This window comes from Tamandua tetradactyla, chromosome 22 (genome assembly GCF_023851605.1).
Source record: "Tamandua tetradactyla isolate mTamTet1 chromosome 22, mTamTet1.pri, whole genome shotgun sequence".
Classification (NCBI taxonomy): domain Eukaryota; kingdom Metazoa; phylum Chordata; class Mammalia; order Pilosa; family Myrmecophagidae; genus Tamandua; species Tamandua tetradactyla.
This window is the reverse complement of record NC_135348.1, coordinates 3615871-3636899: the sequence shown is the minus strand read 5'-3', so window position 1 is coordinate 3636899 and position 21029 is coordinate 3615871. Positions and strand designations below refer to the sequence as shown.

The 21029-nt window shown below is 34.4% G+C and overlaps 1 long non-coding RNA gene across 2 annotated transcripts in view; it reads right to left on the bottom strand.

Moving 5' to 3' along the window:
• Positions 1 to 21029, bottom strand: part of LOC143666019 (uncharacterized) — a 74096-nt gene that overhangs the window by 13142 nt on the left and 39925 nt on the right. The window contains exon 3 of one of the 2 annotated variants that reach the window (XR_013167306.1): positions 18013 to 18106. The exons of the other annotated variant lie outside the window; for it this stretch is intronic. This is a non-coding gene — a long non-coding RNA (uncharacterized LOC143666019). The remainder of the gene's footprint in view (positions 1 to 18012; positions 18107 to 21029) is intronic. 2 annotated transcript variants of the gene reach the window in all.

Genomic DNA, 21029 nt, shown 5'->3' with positions numbered 1-21029 from the left:
ATAGTATATGGGTCATAATAGATGCTGCAGCCATTAAATAAAAATCAATAATATAAGGGAATACTATGAACAACCTTATGCCCATCAATTTGACAACTTAGAAGAAATGGACCTATTCCCTGAAATAACAAAGTAAAAAAAATCCAAATAAGATGAAATATATTATCCAAATAGCTCTATAACCATTAAATAAATTAAATTCATTATTTAAAGCTCTTGACAAAATCTTAAAAGCCCAGATTATTACACTGGGGAATTCTAATCAACCTCTGTGGAAGAATTTGTACTAATCATATACAATCTCTTCCAGAAAATTAAAGAAGTAGGAGCCATTTTCTACCTATTATATGACACCAGTAATATCCTGATACTCTTATTTACCAGTTTTGGAATTTTGAGCTACTGCAATAATGCCAGAAATAGAAAGAAAAGGCACAGAGATTGGAAGGGGACAAAAAACTGTCTATATATGCAGATGAATAAATGTCTATGTAGAAAAACCCAAAGAATCTACTAATACTTCACACACACACACACACACACACACACGCACACACACACACACAAACTCCTATGAGTAATAAACAAATTCATCAAGGTCACAGGATTCAAGATTGACAAATAGGAATCAATCATGTTCCTATACACTAACAACGGGTATGCAGAAACTAAAATTAAAAACACAATACCATTTACAATCGATCCAAAGAAAATGAAGAATTTAGGAATGCACTTAGTAAAACATATACCAAATCAATATGCTGATAAATGTGAAATGCCTATACAATGTTAGAAGACCTAAATAAATGGGGAGACATGCAGTGTTCATGAATTGGGAGACTCAACATGGTAAAAATGTCAATTTGATCTATTGTTTGGATGTGATTCTTAGCAATATCCCCACAAGGTTTTTTATAGACATAAACAAGCTTATTCTAAAATTGATATGTAAAGCCACAGGTTCTAAAGTAGTTTTAAAAATCTATTTGAAAAAAATAGATTGGGAGATATCACTTTACCTGACATATTGTCTTAACTATATAGCAGCACTGAAAATGACTTTATGGTCTTTATAGATTGTAAGTTTTCATTTTCATCTTCAATTTCAAGTTTTTCATTTATAGATCAATGAAACAGAATAGAGAACCCAGAAATAAGCTCAAATAAATATACTCAACTGATTTTTGACAAATGTGCAGAAACAATTAGATGGAGAAAAGACAGCTTTTCAATGAATGGAGCTAGAGCAAAAGCAAAAAATATACCTCAAATTAAATCTCATACTTTATATAAAATTAATCTAAAATGGATCTTGAACTGAAATGTAAAATATAAATCTATAAAACTTTTAGGAAAAAACACAGGAAAATATCTTCAAGATCTAGAGGTCTCCAAGTGTTCTCACACTTGATAAGAAAAGTATGATTCATAAAAGGAAAAACTGATGATGGATCTAAAGTAAAACTGGGGAAATCTGAATAAGATCAGCTGAGTTTATCAGTGTCAATAACCTACACAATGATATTGCAAACTATTTTATCACTTAAAAAGTGTACATGGTTTTTGTGCACAGCTTGCAAGTTTGCAAGTTTGTACAATTTCCTACAACTGCAGGTGGATCTACAATTATCTGAATAGAGATTTCTATTAAATTGCATATATTATTTCCTTAATATATCAAAAAGATTCAATGAAACTAATCATTTGTCCAAAAAATCGACACCTATTAATAAAAGTCCAGAACTGATTAATTTCTTTCCAGAGTTACCTAAGCAAACCACTTTTTCATAGACAAGGAAAAGGTAGAAGCAGATATTTATGTTAATGGAAAAATACAGCTACTTTGAGCATTCAACCTAGGGAAAATCTTCTCCCATTATAGTTCCATAAGTAAATGAAATTTGACTATTAGGGCTACAAAAGAGGAAGCTCATGACTGGTCTTTGCTACAGTCTGTTTTAGTAGTGGGAAAATATCCTAACAACTGTTTCTATTAAACCACTTCTCCTTACCTATGCAATAAGTTAGAGAAACTCCTTTAAGAGAAGGAACTCAGTCTGGATTGAAAGGCAAGGAATCTGATTTCTAGTTTTTCATCCAAATTAAGCTGTGTGATCATGTTGCTTTTGTCATATGCTTTTGGACATTTCCTCAACCGCCCTTTGTTATTTTTCTTGCTTGCCCCATAACCGATAACCAACCCTTACTGCCTCAGACAGGATCTATGTGTTGACCTGGTTATTTCCAATGCACTTGAAAGCATAAAGAAAGAAAACAAAGACTTCAAAGTGGAAGGAGGAGGTGCCTTTAACTTCTCTAAAAGTTAATTTTTTCTCCTACCGGCTCAGGACGCTTATAGTCAAATATCAAATAATCCAGTTCTACAGTTCACTAAATTTAAAAACTCTGCCCTGTGAATAATGGAGTGAATATTCTGATTAGTAAATTAGGGGGTAAGGAATACTATACAATCAGATCACTTTCTAATAAAATTCCTTTTAGAGTGAAACTACTTTCACAGAATAAGAGTTCATTTTTCTCCTCAAGGCAAGGCTCCTAAAGTGGGGAGACTGGTTGTCTGTCACACTAACAATAAGAGCCAATATTTGCAATCCTAATTGGCTCAAATTTAGTCTTTCACAGTTAAAAAAGAAGCATTTTGCTCCTGTGTAACTTATTCACTATTTTAATTCACAAGAGGTTCAAAATTCAAGAAAAGAGGAAGCATTCTATTTATTCGCCAAACTACCAAAAAACAACAAAAGATGGCAAGGTGTTTCCTCTCTCTATATATGAAGAATATGTGAAGAATATAATTGGGGGTGCATTCTGAGAGTATTAGACATGCCATACTAGTGGAAATAAACAGCCAAAAAATAAATCTTGGATTCTTAAATGTTCTGATATTTACTTGGTTGGACTAGAACTTGTACTTAATGATAGCTTATGGTAAAGTTGAAGTTTGGTTACCAAAAATTAATTAATTAGAATTAAAGGGCATGGAAGTATTAGTCGAGCTGTACCATGTGACTCTTAGTCACATGGATCATTATACCTATGGGGTCATTATGATTGAATAAGGTTCATGACACCTGAATCTTATTGAACCATAATCTACCAAGTCCCGTGAGAATCTTTTAAGATATTACTTTGAGTACTACATTGATGAGTGAATAGTAATATCCACTAAACATGTCTCTAGTAACTGCTATGTATATTCTGAGGTTGTAGAAAGGAAATCACGGCACTGAAAAGGGCTTCCTGATTTCAATGAAAATGGCAAGATTCTCAGGCGGCAGAAACATTTCACAAGAGGAAATGTCAATAAGAATAATTTGACCATGGGAAACTACTAGTAAATTGTGAATAGTATCCCTAGGACAATTACCACTAGATTTTAAACTAGATAACGATAGCTCTGTGGACCAGAGCTTGACTTGGGCCACTACGATTGTTGAGTCTGTTATTCTTTTGCCAAATATGAACCACAGTGTTCTCTGAGGCAAGTGGAGTCTGCATACCCTTGAGGAAGGAGCCTGCCAGTGTCCTATGTACAGGCTCTGGTATGTTAATAAATGGACTTAGTGTCTGAATATCTCCAAACAATACAATGGGATCCTAACTTCATAAAATTCTTAATTGTCAGTGTCTTAGCATAGAGCTGGAATAGATATTTCCAGCAAATGCAGAATCTATACATCGGTTCTTAATCTATGGTGTAAAGACACTTTTTTTTTCCACAAAGGGCTGGGTGGATGTGCTTAGAGACCCTTTCCCATACCGAAATAACAAAATGCTATTCCAATAACCTGGAGCAACCACAGTGTAAGAACCACATCAAAAAATGGAAAATTTTAGAGATATTTATATATGTAGATATCACCATTTAACCTGTGTATTTGGATTCTGAAGAATACTGATGGGTATTAAAAAGTAAAAGTGGATTATAAGAATTTTAATAAAGTGGTATGTCCAATTGCAAATCCTGTGGTGTGGTTTCTTTTTTGGACCATTGAACACATGCCCCATTGCATGATATACAGTTATTTATGTGCCATCCCTAAGCAACAAACAAAAGAAGCAGTTTACTTTCTCCTAGAAGGAACAGCAGTACACTCTTGATAACTTGCCTCAGGACTAAATCGATTCTCTATTTGTACCATAATTCAATCTAGGAGAGATACCAATATCATCCTCCCACAGAATATCTCACTGACTCCATAAAGGGCTCAGCAAAACACTGTTGGAGATACTGACATACTGTATCATAGGATGAAAGTGGTAGAAAAAAGAATGATCTCCAAGTCAGTTTTAAAGAAACATGTAAGTTACATATATTGCTGGTAAGCCTCATTCCTACCACAACAATAGACCTCCTTCCTTTCACTTCAAGGTCTTGTGAAGAAATTACTTATGATCAGATGACTGAAGGAGAATAACACAGATAATGATTTACAAGTGGCTCTGCACAATATTTTGGCAGCAGCCAGAGGGGGCTACTGGAGCCTCTTAACCCCATTCAAAGATGGCTTGATGAGAAATGGAAAAAAATGAATTCTTGCAAGGACTTTAGTTGCATTTCAGGAGCACCTGAAGTAGTTTAGACACTTAACCACTTTCCTATAAAGGATTTTCCTAAAAAATGTTGATATGACCATCTCATCTACAAAAAAGTGTAAGTGAAAATCATACTAAATGTGGTTCGTTTAAGTATTGTGTGGACACTATAAATCAAATTAGAGACAATGCACACTTGTAATACCTGATTTTATTTACTCTTTATGGATCCAGAGGCTATTTAATTATAATATTTACTACAATATCAAATTAGGTTTAAACTTAACAATTTTGGAAGCTATTTAATTATAATATTTACTATATCAAATTAGATTTAAACTTAGCAATTTCTTCTAGCACATGTGAATGTAATGGCATTTTAAAATATTTTCCTGAACCAACAACATTAAAGGAACATAAAACATACTAAATACATTCATATGTTCATTTTCATGTTTGATATTAGTTATAGCATGAAGTACAAGAAACAGATAATGAGGGTTGACAAGAGTACAATTGTATCTGAAAAAAATACTGTACATTTAAAAGAGAATAATTTTTTAAAAGGTGATTCAACATTATAATCATTAAATATATCAATTTATTCCTTCAGATTTACTACTATTTGCTCTTGTTCAATATTAAGGACCATTTTTAGAACATTATACTAAAGATCATTCTCTCAGTTTCTCAATATGAGAAATAACAATTTGTTCTTACTAAACTCTGGCTGTTAAGTCAGAATTATTCAGAGAACATTATCACGAGGCATCTTGGGGCATCTCTGACATACAAGCAATAGGATAAACTTATTTTGATTGCTTCTAGCTTCTCTGTTTAATTCCCATAAAAGCAAGTAAAAAGGTTTTGAATTTTTTTTTCAGAATTTATTCGGCCTACTTTCATAAGCTGCATGTAAGAGGCTAGATATTTTTAAACCTATAAAGCAAAATCCTTTCATAGGCTTGTATAGAGACCAATAGGAAGCCACTCTATTTATGCCCTCTGCAAACAATTGTTTTATGCTTTTTACATAACTTTACTTTTACACTCATGGCAAGCAATAAGTTATAGAGCTATGTATAAGTTTCGGTTACTGACACACCTAACAATGGCCTCATATACAAGTTCTACTTTTGGTCAAGGCATACCCTTAATTTAAAACATTTTCCTGAACAAACAACATTAAGGGAACATAAAACATACTAAATGCATTCATATGTTGGTTTTCATGTTTGATATTACTTATAGCATGAAGTACAAGAACCAAATAATGAGGATTAATTTAAGAAATGAATAGAGGAAATCCCTGGGAAACAGTAGTATATCATAGTTTTTACATGAATTCCTGATGTTCATTCTGTCATCTTTATCAACTAGCATCATTAACTAAGGCAAGTTATTTATCATTTCAGCCTTAAACTGCTCATCTGTAAAGTGGGAAAATTAATAGCCTCTACCTTAAGGGGTTGTTGGGAGGATTAAACAAGATAATGTATATCAAGAAATTGAAACAGAGGTCAATAAATACTAGAAATCTGTTTGGCTTTCCCTTACGTTTTGTAAAATAAGATAAAAAGAAGAAACTGCATTATCATTTTTAAAAATCAGTAAATATGCCAGTGTGTTTATTGAGGATCTTGATGTAAATATAATAAATGCCTGTTCTCTTAATCATGAAATTTTCTGCAAAAGCTAATATTTAAAGCCCTTGTACTATTTGTGAATGTGGTTATTTAAAATGTTGGCTTATTCATGATAATTGAAATTGATATTTTGCTAAAATTCTAATACATCATAAGTTTAAAATAATAAATAGTTGTGTTACTTATAAATCAGACTGTAAATGACAACATTTCAGCCTGATTTAGCACCCAGGAGTAAGAACATTGACTCTTAAAGTACACATATGCTTAATTTCACTAAATAGTGTCAGTTTTTTGTGTTTTTTTTGTTTGTTTGTTTTTTAACATGCACTCTCCGAGAATTGAACTTGGGTCTCTGGCATGGCAGGAGAGAACGCTATCACCGAGCCACCGTCGCACCGCCCCCGGATTGTTTTGATAATAATAGTTCATGTTCCAAGAAGGAATGTTCAAGGGTCCACTTTCCTCATGGATTTTTCACCACTGTGACCATACTGTCCATACTGAATACAAGAGCAATAGAGCAAATTGAAAATAAGAAATAAAATAATAAAAACAGGTGTAAAACTAATGATAGAGAAAATGAGGCCATATAAATAAGACTTAGAAACTGATGTCAGGTTTTTGAAAAAATCAACAAGAAAGTCAAACTTCTGGTAATGCTGACCAAGAAGAAAAGAAACAGGGAATATATTAATGAAAAGTGTTAAATATGTTTTAACGTATTAAGGATGTAAGATAATTGCAGAATATGATGAATGCGTACATGCTAATTAATTTCATAACACAGCAAAATAGATAAATTTCTAGGAAAAATGTACTAAATTTGGGAAATGAAGTAGTAGGATACTTGAATAGACAATGTCTGCTAAAGAAATTGAAGTGAAATAAAAGATCCTTCTCTTTATGTTCGTTAAACACATTTGACATGTTACTTGTGGTGGGCTGAAAAATGCCCCCTGAAGATGTCCAAGTACTTTGAGCATGTCACCTTACATAGCAAAATGGAATTAAGGTTGCATTCACAATTAATGTTGTTAATCAGCAGACCTGAAGAAAAGAGAGTACCCTGGATTAGGTAGGAGCAGTGTAATTTTCAGAGCTGGACGGAGCAGAAGAGGCAGAAAAGTCAATCAGAGAGATGTGCCAACGGTAGAGGCAGAAGCAATTCCAACCATGATTTGACCCGTGATTGTTGGGATTGAAGATGGAACAAGAGGGTCATGAGCCAGGGAATGTGCCAACCTGTTTTAGCTGGGAACAGTTCTCAGCTGACAGCCAGCAGTGAAGACACGATCTCAGTCCTACAACTGTAAGGAACTAACTTCTGACTACAATCCAAATGAGCAAGGGACTGGATTCTTTGCCTAGAGCCTCCATAAAGGAACAGTCCTGTCAACACCTTGAATTTAGCCCATTAAAACCTATGCCTGACTTTTGAGCTACAGAATACTGAGATAATACATCAGTGTTTCAAGAGATAAATTTGTGATAATACGTTAAAATAAAAAAACTATTACATATTTATTTCCTGACTTCCCCTCAAAATCCTTTGCTCCAACCATATAATTTACTCACATTTTCATAGATATTTCATAGACCATGAATTTTCAAGCTTGGAAACTTTTTTTCCCTAGAATTGGCTTCCCTTTCTATTTCTAATTAATCCTTCTTATTTATCAAGAGTGGAAATTAAAAAAAAAAAACTGACTCTCTTCTGTAAAGAATCCCCTTTAAGTTTACTCTCTCCTCTCTTCAATCTTTGGTAAACATAGTAAGAATATGAGTTCCATAAGGATAAGGGCTTCCTTTTACTTCACTGCGAATTCCTGGCCCAGCACTCACACAAAGGAAGAAATGTCAAATACTTGTTTTATGAATGAATAGCACATTGGCAGGGAATCATCTGACTTCATAAAATTTAGAGTCAATCTACAAACAAAATAGTAAATGAATTCCAGAGTACACAGAGACAGAAAGAAATAGAGAAATAAAGCTTAGGAAACATAGTCTCATTATCCAGAACTGGGGGGAAAAAGCAGGAAAGAAGGATAATGATTGGATGTGCTTTTTCCCATACGAAATTTGTTTTTCTGTTGATCTATGCTTCAGTCAGTTTACTTTGACTAATAGCCTACTATATCAATAGTGACATATCACTAAACTCTGGTGCACGTTTTGAGCCAGAGGAAACATCTTTGAAATTATTTCCAGGATTGCCTGACTGCCTACATGTCCTCATTTTTTAAATATTTCATTTTTGGTGTCTGCACAAAGGTTATGTATCTTATAAAGGAAAATTTTCAAGGGTAAAGACCAGGTCTATATTTGATTTACCTCTTGACACTTCTTTTCCTTATAGCATATAGTGGTGCATTGTGCAGCATGTATACAATCAAATCATCTAAATCTCTAAAAAAATCTGGAAAGTGAAATAAATATGATTTCACTCTTCACTAGGTATTCCATGATCAGCTGAGTGGGTCAACCTGCTTTCCCCCGTGCTGTGCTCCTGTACATGGACGAGCAGTGATTGTTCAGTGCTCAGCACGCTCCAAGTGGCTCTCCTATTCCAGAAGATAGTGTTGAGCTTATCTCTGAGTTTCATTTGGTTCTGGGCTTTTGAGATAATCAAGTGCTTCCTGTTGTACAAATGTACCTCCATACAGAGCCTGTGCTTCCTTTTAGATAATTCTGTACTGTTTGTTGAAAATAAATCCTTGATGGCAATACAATGGAATTAGTATTAAGTTGAAAATGGTCTTAATTTGTTCCTCCAAGAATTTTTTCCTGGTCACTAAAAAAGACTGCAAGAAATGGTGGTTTGCCTGAATTTGATAAATCACTAAATAATGAATTGACAAATATGAAAATCTATATTTTGACTCTGTCAAATATGCCACAGTGAATTGAAATAAAAAGTTACTGATTTCAAGCAAAACTGGCTATCTTAAGCAATTTCTTACATTAAAAAATAATCATTATATTTGGGTGCCTTACAAAATAAGACCAGATACAAACTCAGAATTCGGCTCAATACTGATTAATCTTTGATAGCTTCCTAAGTATATAAAAATCAAGAACCTAAAAAAATACCACCATTTGCATATCATGCAAATCTCTATTTTGAGTATGTAGAACAGTATTATGAAGAAGTTGTAGTATTTTCGCTAAATCCCTTGCTTAATAGAAATTTCAGGAGTCCACAGAGACATCTGACAAATTTAACAGTTCTACAGGAAAATTTATGAGTATGAAGATCCACTTTTAGGAAAGCTTTACAGTTGACACTCATGAAGGATAGTTTTAAAAACTGTAATAGCTTGTTCAAAAAGATTATAAAGAATACATTAGTGGGCCCTATATTTATTATGACAAATATGTAAATGTGTTATCTCATTTCATTCATTATACATTTTAACTAGATGATATTATTAGTTTTCATTTGGAAGCAGGAAAACTGTACAGAGGTTAAATGTTTTAAAATAAACTATTTCAGAGTAAGGATTCAAATCCATGTCCACTTACTCCAAAGCCAGACAAAGTTGCCAGTATTTTGTACTTCTCTCTCCTCAAATGAAATAAAATAAACGTGGCTGTGTTTTATTTAGCCGTTTAAGTATCACACTGTAGCAAATATTTTGGATATAAAATTTTCTTCATTCTCACAACCCTGTAAGTAATTATCACCTACAGAAAATAGATAGTGATTAAGGAGATTTGAAGCAGATTGACCCATTTTGCAAACAATGAAAAATCTAGTGAGGAGTGAAATCACATTCGTTTCACTTTCCAGATTACAATTAACTCTCAATTTTAGCATCTCTCACTACTGGTATTTTTGTTACTGTTGTTAGTATCTTTGTTTTAGAGATTTAAAAAAATAATTGGCCTTAAAGAGTTGAGTAGTTTCCCCAAGGTCACTCAGCTTCTGGCTGAATTAGAAATAGAAAGCAAGTCAGCTTCTTGCTGAAGTGTGCGAGTCCAGAAGGAGTGCATCCTGAAACATTCTTGTTTGTCAGACCTTCAGCATCCTGATAGAGACACGGGAAGTCATTCTAAAAATATTTTAACCTCCCTCTTAAAAGAGGAAATCTCCTTGATATGATTTAAAAGAGGCCTCCCTCTTTTTCTTATTAGGTTGTACAATTAATCCATTAACTTCATCAACTTTGTTCCTGGATGTATGATTTTTACCTTTGTGTCATGTCACCAAGTATAAACAGCATTAAAATGATAGTATTAATTTCCATTATTACAAAACACCTGTTTGTCTTTCAAAATATGTCGATGCATTCACAGAAATTCTCATTAGACGTGTACAGCAATGATGTGGAAAATCCTGCAAGACAAGACACTATTTTATTTTAATTCTTTTTGTCAATTGAATAAAAAAGTTTAGAGAAGGTGGATTATATGCAAAATCACATGGCTAGGAAGTACCAAAGCAGCAGTTAGAATACCAGGCCTTCCACCTGCGATTCCCCTGGGCTTCTTAAATCACCACATTCTCCTATTCCTCATTAATTCCATTTCACTCCTTGCACTTAGGTTAGAGCTTTCAGAGGCAATAAATGTACCCCAAGTCATCAAACACTGATAGTGGAGCTCTAATGAAATTTAATATTGTACTCATATTTCATTGTTTTTTTCATAGGAGACCTCGTAAAACATAGGGGAGAGAAAATAAGAAATTTTCAAGATTTCTTTTTGCTGTTAGTCATTTCCTATTCATCACAGAATGAAAAGTTGGTAAAACGTGTTTACATTTTGATGGGGAAAATCTGTTTTATGAAGTAATATTTGCAACTATATATACTGTTACATTTTTTATGTATATCTTTTTTATGTATATCCTTTTTTATTTTTAACGTATATCCTTTTCCACTTAAATGTCAAATATGGGACCACAAAGTACTGTTCATTTCAAAGTTGTATTAAAAGTGAAGGAACTAACAAAAATGCATCTAATTGTCAAGTTCTAACTGTGGTCTATAATTTCTTTCCCACCATCATTCAATGTAATACTCTGACTTTCAGAAGTACTGACATTTTACCTCACTTTAAATAGATTGGCAGTCTTATCTTCAAATAAAGAACATACAGTTTCAATTTGGTACAATGCCATTGGACTTTTATACTGATCCTCAAACGGCATTTGTGTGGAGATGGAAAGAAGTAGTGCATGTATCAATGGCTACTGTTTTATTAATATCCACTCATTTAAAATGTCAAAAGCAAAAGAAGTAATTAATCTAAAGCATGGAATTAAATTTAAAAACCTAATGACATGTAATACACTATTATTTAGAAAAAAATTATTTTATATATATATATATATAATATATATATATATATTATATATATATATATGTATGTATGTATATAAAAGTTTCTGCCATAATTCCAGAAACTATAAGCTCCAGTTGGGTCCCAGACCAGATAAGTCCTGAAACCTAAAGGACCTAGCCTCTCCAGAACATCAGATAGTTCCATCTCCCTACCCCGTATTAGTGACAGCCCCTTCCAACATGAAAAAGTTAGTATGGGCATAGCCCAAATACCCCCAAAGAGAAGGGTGGAAAGATCAAAGGTGATGGTGGAGTTATACAGTGAAGACAGGGTTTATCAAATGAATACAAATGCTGAATCATTAAATTGATATCTCTTTTAGTCTCCAGCATCTTAGAGCAGCTAGAAGTAAACACCTAAAATTGTGGAATTGAAACTCACACCAAACCCTGAAATATGTTCTACAACTAATTGTGAAATTTATTGAAATGTATTGCTTTTTTTGTATATATGTTATTTTTCACAAAAAGAAAGAAAAAAGTTGATTGTGGTGATAAAAAATATTTAAGCCTTCTAGCCTCCTATGTTCTGGAGCAGCTAGAAGGAAAAATATGAGAGGATGGTATGGTAGCCCATGACAAACTCTGGGATCTGTCCTGTGATCACTTGTTGAAGAGTGCTTTGAAAACTATTGCTTTTTTATTTCTTTGCTTTGTAAATATGTTATACTATATAATAAAAAAGGTTTTTAAAAAGTTTCTGCCATATATTAGAACATTTATTTTAAAATTTATAATGCTTTAATTTCATTAATTCATGGGTAATAAATATAAAAAGGAACCAAATAATTTCTAATAATAGTAAAAGGATTTTCTATTTTGCTTCAATATTTTCTTTTGCCCCACTCTATAAGATAAACTCTCTAAGAATGTAGATAAGCTCATATAGATTGACTGCATGCTCTTTACCTTTTGGAATATCTGTTTATTCAGAACTTGTTATAATTTCTCTAGGTCTGAGCACGTATTTGATTCCTCAGTTCCTCATTACTTTTGATTCAAGATTAAGTAAAATTTTTGTGGGATGCTGATTGGGGCATACCATTTTTGGGGGGCGGTATACCATTTTTAAAAGAATTTTTACTGTGATGGTGGTAGTTTATTTCTCTTTATATATATATATATGTGTGTGTGTGTATCTTAAGGTTTATATACATATAATTATTTTTTGTCATGGGTAGGCACTGGGAATTAAACCCGGGTCTCCGGCATGGCAGGCAAGAATTCTGCCACTGAGCCACTGTTGCACCGCCCTTCCCTTCAAATATTTTAAAATTTATTTGACCCATGCATAAAATGAAATAGTATAATAAAGCCCCATGTACTAATATTCAGGTTTATTGAATGTTAACATTTTCCATATTTCCCCAGAAATTTTTTTAAGAATAAAATATTACAGACACAATTGAAATCTTATGTGGTACTCCACAATGATTTCATTTTCATTAAAATTCATTTCCAGTAATGAATTCTACCAAGAAGATGGTCTGTTTTCTTCCTTCCAATGTATTTAACAATTATTCTGTAAATGCGTTCTTCTGTTCCTCTTTGATCTCAAGCATTGTTTGAGATTTATTCACTTGGTATATTTAGCACTAGTGAATTCTTAGTCAATTTTCTATATATTTAATCATGTAAATATTTATGGTCAAATATTCTCATTCTTCTATTATAGTTGTTTCCAATTTTTCACTCTTGCAAATAATTCTGGAATGAACAGCTAGAGTAGTTGCTGATATAAAGAATATGTCTATCTTCCTTGTTCGCAGATATTTTTAAAATGTTCTCTGAAGTATTTATACCACATTACACTCTCACCAACAGGGAAGATTTCTTTAGCTACTTCTTAACCAACACTTGATATTGGCAGATTTTACATTTTCCACAATCTGTTGTATGTTAAATTACATCTTCCTGTTATTTAATGTTCATTTCCCTGCTTACTCAAAAGGCTAAACGTGGTTTCTTACGTTAGCCACTCTGTGAATTGCTTGTTAATTTTTTGCATATTTTCTATTTAATTGACACTTTCTTATAGATTTGTTAGAGATTTTATGAAAACATGTTTGGGACAATTATCTTTTGTCAAATATGTTCATCATAAGTTTATTTTTGCAAGCTGTGATTTGACTTTGCAGATGGTATATGTCTTTGGGTAGATGTTTTGTATTTTTAATCTCGTCAAGTTTATTATTCCCAAATGTTTGGTCGTTTTATCAGACTATGCTAGTCAAAGACTTCTATCCTTAATTCTAAATTACAAAAAAATTTATTTTGGTTTTTTTCAAATATAGACGGATTCAATACACCCTCAATGGGTATTACTATATAGAGTGAAGCAATGATCCAATTTCATATATATTTTACATAAGAGTATGAAATTTCCCAAGCATCATCTCTTCTTTCTCTGCGTGTATCAATTTCATTGACCTCATTATCTTTCCCTGAAATATATATTTATAAAGTGCTTGAGATTTCTCCAATCAGTCATCCCCAATGACAACCACTATTCTGATTTTTGTTACCATAGATTAGATTTATATATTCTTGGATATCACACAAAAGGAATAAAATAATATAGACACAACCTTTGGAGATGCAATAATGTCATTCAGTGTAGGTCAAGGTGGATTTGATCACGTCGACTTAGCAAAGCCAGAACTATGGTTTCAAGAAGTTTTCAAACCATCCACTGCAGGTTTCTACAAGATGTGTACCAAAGACACATTTTGGCTAACATTTAGAAGGAGTTATTTCCCACCTCTGGCTTACATGTGTCGCTCCAAAGCTTTCATTATTAATCATTGTTACAAAACTACCTCTTTGTTAATGTAAGCAAAGGCATGGATCCCAGGTGATTGTTACCATAGTCAAATGACATTCTCATTTCTCGTTTCAAATATTACTTTGCTATTGATGTTTGGTTGTAAACACACTGCATATTAATGGGATTAACTGAATATTGCTTACCATCAATCCTTCTTAAAGTGTAAATTTTAATTCATCTCTCAACTGTTGTGTGTGCTGATATATGTCTATATACAATTTGCTTGCCTTTTTTTAAAAATAAGTTTAAGCATATTTGATAAATTATGTGGATCATTACTTATCTGCATACATATTTATACATTAAAAATGAAAAAACTTAAAAACTTTTGTTTGATGTAAAATTCTCTGACCCAAATTTCTTTTTTCTAAAATTCTGTATTGAATTTTTTTTTTTTTTAACATGGACAAGAGCTGGGAATTGAACCCGGGTCTCCAGCATGGTAGGCGAGAACTCTGCTGTTGAACCACCGCTGCCTGCCCTCTGTGTTGATTTTTGATCACTTATGGAAAAGACTTTATATGTTTGCGTTTCTTAGTGTTTGTTCTTCTGAAGGCTTAGTGATTGCATATTTTTTTTATGATTATTTATTTATATTTATTTAGTTAGTTAGTTACCTACTTACTTATTTATTTGATTGGGCAAGCACCGAGAACTGAACCCAGGTCTCTGGCATGGAAAGCAAGAATTCTGCCACTGAGCCATCATCGCACTGCCCACCATCACATCACAATACACAAGTATTGATTTTTTCACAAAATTTTTCTGTGTGGTTAAATGGCAATTTTATACCTTGTTTAAGGTCAAGGAACTTTGGCACATCCTTGTTCTTTCTTCTAAACTCATACTCCATATCCAATAATCAACAAATTCTGACAAGTTTATTTTTAAAATATATACAGGGTGTGTTAGTCAGGATTCCCTATAGAAACAGAATCAACAGGAAATATCCATAAATATAAAATTTATAAAAGTGTTTCACTTAACTGTGGGAACGTAGACCCCAAAATCCGCAGGGCTGGCTGTGAAGCTGAGGACTCCAAAGGAGGTTCTGGATGAACTCCACAGGAGAGACTCGCAGTCCAAAGCAGAAAGAGAGCTTGTCTCTTCCAAATCCTCCTTAAAAGGCTTCCCATGATTAGATTGGCATCACTCATTGCAGAAGACACTCCCCTTGGCTGATTACAAATGGAATCAGCTGTGGATGTAGCCAACATGATCATGATTTAAGTCAATGAAATGTCTATGTTGAAATGGCCTCATTGCAACAAACAGGCCAGAACTTGCCCAACCAAATGGGCACCATCCCCTGCCCAAGTTGACATATGAACCTGACCGTGACACAGGGCCTTCCATTACTCTTTATTTTCAGTGCAACTGCTTTCTGCCCAGTCACCATCATCTTTCACATAAATTAATGTACTAATCTCCTAATCAGTCCCCCTTACAGACGTGGAGTTTCCTCACCATCAGGAAGCCTGAGACATAGAGATGTGTGTTGTTTTTTTTAATGAGAACCATAACACATCATTTCTTTGATGATGCTGTCCAATTATTTTCCATCTCATTCAATATAAAATATAAAGTCCATGTCATGAGCTAAGAGTCATATGAACTGGCACCGCTAAGACCTCTAACATCATCTCTTAACTATTTTCCTCTCATTTACTCTTTACTGTCCTGAAAGACTTCTTTGCAATTGCTTAAGCACACAAAGCATGCTCCAGTTTGGGGGTCTTTGAATCATTGTTTCTTCTTCCTTGAGATGACTTCCTCATAGAGCTTCAGAAATTGCTCCCACATTTTTTAAAATCATCGCCTTATCAGATAGGCCATTATGGTGACTCAGTATAAAAATACCTATCCTTGTTAATCCCATTTCCTTTGCCATGTTTTATTTTTCTCATACCACATCATCTTTTTATATAATGTATAATTATTAATCATATATTTTTGTCCTACTAGAATGTAGATTCCATAAGGGAAGGGACTTGGCCTGCTTTGGTTCTTAATATATCAGAAACATTTAGAACAGTACTTGGCATGTAGTAGGTGTTAAATTAATATTAATTGAATGATTCATAAATTCACATTAGAGTCAATGTTTTGAATTTTTGGCTTTTTTTGTTGTCTTCCTGGTTATTTCAAATTTCAAGGTAGATTAAACAACTACGTATTTAAATATGCCAAATCTTATAGTGTGTGCACCTTCTCTTCTTTGGTCAAGTAAAATTTCTAAATATTATAGCTTATGCTACCCTTATATTTTCTTATTTAAAAATTCTGACTTTGGAAGCTCACTGCTGTAATTTGAAGCTGTATGTGCCCCATAAAAGCATGTCCTTAAATCTAATCCACACTTGTGGGTATGAGCCCATTTACGTAGGAACTTCTGATGACGTTACTGCAGTTGAGGCATGGCCTAGGATGGGTTTTCATTCTATTGTTGGAACCCGTGGTAAGAGAAAGCCGTAGGGGTCATGAAGCTGAAATGGAAAACAGAAGAGAAGAAAGAAACCAGGAGATAGCACCATGTGAAAGAGAAGTCAAGTGTCGCTGGCAACAGGTCTTTGGGAAGGAAGCATCACCTTGATGATGCCTTAATTTGCATATTTTCTTGGTCTCAAAACCATAAGCTAATAAATTCTCATTGTTCAAACCAAATCATTTCATGGTATTTGCCGGCACAGCCTAGGAAACCAAAGCACTAAGAATATTTTCTAATGTGTTCTGTTATAAAGTCTGCACACATATTTATGTAACTCATGATCTAAATTTCATTTAATTACTTTTTATGTTTATAATATTTTGCTATTTAACAATGTTTTAGACCTATATCTAAATTTCTTGCTTTCATAAAGTTTCTGGATCTCTCCACTTCTGAGAAATGTTTTATGTGGGTACAAGTATAGGCATAAATAATTTTTGAACTTTAAATTTCTCTTTAACTTGAGGATAAGATATTTTAAATAATCTTAGTATCTGGATTACTGATTAAGGAAATATGTTCTCTTATTAAAATAGATTAGATCACCCCCCAAAATAATAGATTAGATAAAAGGAAAGAAATGCTTACATGAAAAAGTAGTCAGTGACCATCATTTCTAAAAAGATCCCACAATGAAAAAATTCCTTAGAGAGTGATGTCATCAATATAGCAACCTGAGACATCCTCTGAAAAAACCTTCCCAGAGATTCTTCAGATAAAAGAACTCCTAGAACTGCTGAGGGGGGTAGAGACAAGGAAAAACACTACAAATTCTGAATCCAAGAAGGAGAAAAATTTTAAGTAGGAAACTTCCATGCCAGATCTACTGGTCCACTCCAGTTGTTCTCACCATCATTTGGTCCCATGAAGCTTGGGAGTTTCTCAGAGACAGCAGCCTAAAACCGTCCCACCTCCCCCTGGGGACAGAGACAAAAAACACCCACTCACTGAGGTGAATTAGAGCTCTATGCATACCAAGGCAACAGAGACTCAGGGCAGAAAAAAGCTGCAAAGGAGTACTACATACAAAAAGGCCCATAAGGAAAAAAAAAGTGGGGGGGGGGGGGGGAGAGAGAGAGAAAAAGAGAGAGACAGAGAGAGAGAGGCCATGATAAAATGGCACAGGCCAAGTGGTGCACTCACTCATTCAATCCAATTACCGTCAGCTAGCCCATCGAAATGTCTGGAATGACCCATCCTTCTCTATCGAACCCATCTGGCTCCCCAGGGCAAGATCCTAATGGTAAAAAAGAAGATCAAAGTTGAAAAAATCACACTTGCTGACATATTAAAAAGCTACAGTCATCAAAACTGCAAGGTATTGGCATAAGGATAGATTTATTGATAAATGGAATCAAATTGAGAGTTCAGAAACAGACCCTCACATCTATGGCTAACTGATTTTTGACAAGGCTGCCAAGTTCAATAAACTGGGAAAGAATAGTCTCAACAAATGTTGCTGGAATAATTGGCTATCGATATGCAAAAGAAGGAAGAAGGACAACTGTTTTAGTTTGTGAAAGTTCTTGAAATGCAATATATGAGAAATGGGCTGACTTTAAACAATGAGGATTTATTATGTTACAAGCTTATAGTTCTGAGACTCTGAAAATGTCCAAATCAAGGCATCATCAAAATGATACTGAACTCTGAAGACAGGCTACTGGTGATTCTCAGCTCTTCTGTCACATGACAAGTCACATGGCGGGTCTGCCGGTGTCTCCCTTCTCTACTGGGTTTTGCTGGTTTCAGCTTCTGGCTTCTCTGTCTCTGACTTTATTCCTCAGATTCTGTTTCCTTTTCTGGCTCAGCTTCTGTGTTCTTCTTCTATGGAGGACTCCGGTAAGAGGATTAAAATCCACCCAGGGCATGCCACAACTGAAACACGGTAATAAAAAAGTTCTGCACACTATAGGCTACACCCACAGGAAAGCATTAACCTTAAGAAATGATCTTTCCAGGGAACATACAGCTTCAACCAATTACTAACCCCATCTCATATTATATATAAAAATTAATTTAAAATGGATCAAATGCCTATATATGAAAACATAAAAATAAAACTCCCAGAAGAAAACATAGAGAAGCAACTTTAGGATATTGTGTTAGGAAATGCTTTTTTAGATGTTATACCCAAAGCATAAGCTTTAAAAGAAAAAATAGATAAATGGGACCCTGTGATGTTTTAGGTTCTATTGATAACTTGTCCAGATTATGGTGCCCAATTGCCTGATCAGGCAAGCACTGGCCTAACCATTACTTAGGAAGAATATTTCATAGCTGGTTTATTCTTCTAAATAAAACAGGCTTCTGGTTTATTAAATCATCAGCATGTTGATGCAGCAGTGGCTGATTACGTCTATGATCAACTAAGGGTATGTCCCCTTCAAATAAGAAATCCAGTCAGATGCATCTGATCCAATCATTTGAAGATTTTAAAGGAGTAGAGAGAATTTTCACTGTTTATTCAGCCAGTGAGCCTCTCCTGTGGAGTTCATCAATATCCATCAATGAAATCATCAGCCTTGCAGTCTGCCTAAGGATTTGGGAATCTTGCATTCCCATGATTGCATGAGACACTTTTATAAATCCTATATTTACAGATACCTCTTTTGGATCTATTCCTCTAGAGAACCCCAAGATAGCTACAGCTTGGTACCAGGAATGGTTCTGGAGAAACAGAATTTTAAAAATGGGCTTTTACAATTGGTTTAAGACTCAAAGGCATTAATGACTATGTTTCCAATAATCAAGAACAAACTTACAGTCCATGGCATGAATTTGCAATGCAGATTCGCAAAATATCACCATTTGATCCTGCTAATTGTATGCTTACTTGAGGCAAGGCTCTGGGTGACCGTGTTTTTGATAGTTTAATGGAGTTTTGTTGAGTTAAGAGGTATAATCTTGTTGACTGGTTGTTCTTTTTCTTAGGTATGCTGGATACAGTTATGAAGGAAAGGGATGAGCTTAAGGCCTCAAATTTGTAGGTTTCTTTACATAGAAAGATGCAAAAAATTTTACATGTGCTCTGAAAGAAAATCTTATTTCCTGTGGTCATAGGCATGAGATCTCTGAAAACCAAATACAGAGTCTCGTTGTATGAGTAGCAGATTTATAGCATAAAGTAAATTCTCACCCTTGCAAGGTGTCTGCTGCTAAAGGAAGGACCTTGGTTGGAAAAATATGGGATCTGAAATCTTGGGACGGGAACATCTGGGTTGATAATAATGGCAGTGGGGAAATGAAAACCCTGTATACTTCTGGGTCTTTGCTAGATGGACCTGTGGTGGTCTGTCCTGGCAAAACAACCACTGAACACCAGCCTGCCCTGAGGGAAGAGCTTCTAGACCTCCAGACTGCCTTAGGAAAACAGCCTCCTAGCCTCCAGTCTACCTGAGGAGTCAGCCACCCAATCCCCACCTAAAGAGACTAACCCTTCAGTGCCTGCCAAACCTGTAACCACCTCCTCTGGGGAAACAGACTTCATTCCTCTTTCTGGAGCAATTAATCCTGTTCACCAGAAGTAACTGCAATGGAATGCTCCCAAGTAATTGACTTGAAAGACACTTCTATATATTTTTTCATGACCCACTCCTACTACCCTGCTTTACTTCAAGACCTATAATGAGACTGAAATCCCAACAGGCTCTTAAAGGTGAGGTACAAAGTGTGACCCACAAGGAGGTGTGCTATACTCCCAAAGAAATGAATGAGTTTTCCAATCTATACAGACAGAAATCAGAGGAATATGCGTGAGGATGTATATTAAGGATGTGGGATAATGGTGGAAGGAATATAAAGTTTGATCAAGTTGAATTCATTGATATGGGCCCGCTAAACAGAGATTCTGTATTCATTGTTGTACCTTAAGGGGTTAGAAAGGAAATGAAAAGCTTGTTTAGGTGGTTGGTTGAAACATGGATCAAAAGGTGGCCAACATTATCTGAGGTCAAAATTCCAGAACTGCCCTGGTATAATATAGATGAGGGGATCCAAAGGCTTAGAAAGATTTGAGCATTAGAGCGAATTTATCATGGGAGACCTGCTCATACACCCCAGGAATGTCTGGAGGACACATCTTTTACCAGAACTTTGAGAAATAAATTTGTGACATTATCTTCATAGTCCCTGAAGAGCTTTAAGGTTGCCCTTCTCTG